This window comes from Bos mutus, chromosome 11 (assembly GCF_027580195.1).
Source record: "Bos mutus isolate GX-2022 chromosome 11, NWIPB_WYAK_1.1, whole genome shotgun sequence".
Lineage (NCBI taxonomy): Eukaryota > Metazoa > Chordata > Mammalia > Artiodactyla > Bovidae > Bos > Bos mutus.
This window is the reverse complement of record NC_091627.1, coordinates 80,653,228-80,656,152: the sequence shown is the minus strand read 5'-3', so window position 1 is coordinate 80,656,152 and position 2,925 is coordinate 80,653,228.

Sequence of the window (2,925 nt, the reverse complement as noted above, 5' to 3'; positions counted from 1 at the left end):
AGGAATATATTGCTGATACATTCTATAGCATAGATAAATCTTAAAAACATTATGCTAAGTGAAAAAGACCAATCACAAAAGATAACATAGTTTATGGTTCCATTTATATGAAATGCCCAGAATAAGCAAATCTACAGGAGCAGAAAGTGGCTTAGTAGTTGCCTAGCTCTGGTGCGGGGAGGGGAGGTGATGGCTAAAGGGTATTGAGTTTCTTTTTGGGATGATGAAAATATTGTAGAATTGATTATGGTGATGGTGTACTGAATTGTACACTTTTAATAGGTGAATTATACAGTATGTGAATTGTATCTCAATAAAGCTGTTATTTAAACGTTCTCCAAAAGATTATTAGGAAGACAGGAAAGTATTGAAGCAGTTATGTTCTTTCTATACTAGTAAAGAATTGGAAATAAACTAATTGTACAAAAAAAGAGAAAATGTTCCCAGTAAAATCTTAAGTGTAATAGGTAAAAAGTGTGAATTCAGCATAATTTTTATAAAGGAATATCATTAAGGGAAAAGAGTGTATTATAGAAAAAAGGACTGGTGGTAGATGGTGGGTAATTTTAGATTTCTTTGTTATATCTTTTTATATTTTCCAATGAAAATTAATTTATATTTCTTTCATAATCAGGAAGCAATATAAGACAAAAGTGACTATCAGATCAGATCAGATCAGTCGCTCAGTCGTGTCTGACTCTTTGCGACCCCATGAATCGCAGCACGCCAGGCCTCCCTGTCCATCACCAACTCCCGGAGTTCACTCAGACTCACGTCCATTGAGTCAGTGATGCCATCCAGCCATCTCATCCTCTGTCGTCCCCTTCTCCTCCTGCCCCCAATCCCTCCCAGCATCAGAGTCTTTTCCAATGAGTCAACTCTTCGCATAAGGTAGCCAAAGTACTGGAGTTTCAGCTTTAGCATCATTCCTTCCAAAGAAATCCCAGGGCTGATCTCCTTCAGAATGGACTGGTTGGATCTCCTTGCAGTCCAAGGGACTCTCAAGAGTCTTCTCCAACACCACAGTTCAAAAGCATCAATTCTTCAGCGCTCAGCCTTCTTCACAGTCCAACTCTCACATCCATACATGACCACAGGAAAAACCATAGCCTTGACTAGATGAACCTTTGTTGGCAAAGTAATGTCTCTGCTTTTGAATATGCTATCTAGGTTGGTCATAACTTTACTTCCAAGGAGTAAGTGTCTTTTAATTTCATGGCTGCAGTCACCATCTGTAGTGATTTTGGAGCCCAGAAAAATAAAGTCTGATACTGTTTCCGTTGTTTCCCCGTCTATTTCCCATGAAATGATGGGACCGGATGCCATGATCTTAGTTTTCTGAATGTTGAGCTTTAAGCCAACGTTTTCACTCTCCACTTTCACCTTCATCAAGAGGCTTTTTAGTTCCTCTTCACTTTCTGCCATAAGGGTGGTGTCATCTGCATATCTGAGGATATTGATATTTCTCCCGGCAATCTTGAGTCCAGCTTGTGTTTCTTCCAGCCCAGCGTTTCTCATGATGTACTCGGCATATAAGTTAAATAAACAGGGTGACAATATACAGCTTTGACGTACTCCTTTTCCTATTTGGAACCAGTCTGTTGTTCCCTGTCCAGTTCTGTTGCTTCCTGACCCGCATATAGGTTTCTCAAGAGGCAGGTCAGGTGGTCTGGTATTCCCATCTCTTTCAGAATTTTCCACAGTTTATTGTGATCCACACAGTCAAAGCCTTTGGCATAGTCAATAAAGCAGAAATAGATGTTTTTCTGGAACTCTGTTGCTTTTTCCATGATCCAGCGGATGTTGGCAATTTGATCTCTGGTTCCTCTGCCTTTTCCAAAACCAGCTTGAACATCAGGAAGTTCACGGTTCACATATTGCTGAAACCTGGCTTGGAGAATTTTAAGCATTACTTTACTAGCGTGTGAGATGAGTGCAATTGTGCGGTAGTTTGAGCATTCTTTGTCATTGCCTTGGGGAGCTATAAAAAAAGTTTGTGTATTGATTTGCATATGTAACAGGGTAACAAAGCCCTAAAGTTCAAAATCTCAGGCCACATGAATTTGGATAAGTAAAGGAAAAGACTTACTGAAAACAAGGATGCAAGTAATTATTTTTAATCCAACCATTAGTTCAAAATGCTGTTGCCAAGTCATATCATATTATTTCAACCCATCTCTTCAACAAGACATTGCCTCTCTCCTGTTCCTACATATGTGCTGTTCTGTGCTTAGTCGCTTATCGTGTCTGACTCTTTGAGACCCCATGGACTGCAACCCGCCAGGCTCCTCTGTCCATGGGGATTCTCCAGGCAAGAATACTGGAGTGGGTTGCCATGCCCTCCTTCAAAGGATCTTCCGAACCCAGGGAAGATTGCTCTCATTTTTACATTTCCCTTGCTCCATCTGTACATTTCTGCTCACCTCAACTCTTCAGATTTTCCTGCTGTGTATCTGCTACCTTTCAAACAAATGCTTCATGCAAGCTTCTGATACCCATCAAAAACTTTAGGATTGTACTTTATTCAGTTCAGTTCAGTTGTGTCCGACTTTTTGCGACTTTTTGCAACCCCATGGACTGCAGCGCGCCAGGCCTCCCTGTCCATCACCAACTCCTGGAGCCTACCCAAACTCACATCCATTGAGTCGGTGATGCCATCCAACCATCTCATCAGTGGCACTCAAATACTTCTTCAGTCACCTTGCCAGATTTCTGAAACAAACAAAACAATTGCTATTGTTCCGAAGGCAATGATTTTACAGTTATCCCAAGGCACATAATAAGGTCCTCATAATGTGTCTTTTCTCTAATTGTCAGTGTCAGGGGATGTTGTGGTCCATTTCCTTGTGTTTTTTGTTCCTTTTCTTCTGACTTAAGCTGTCCCTTTATGCAATGTCATAAGAGAGGGAAACGTTTAGTTATTAG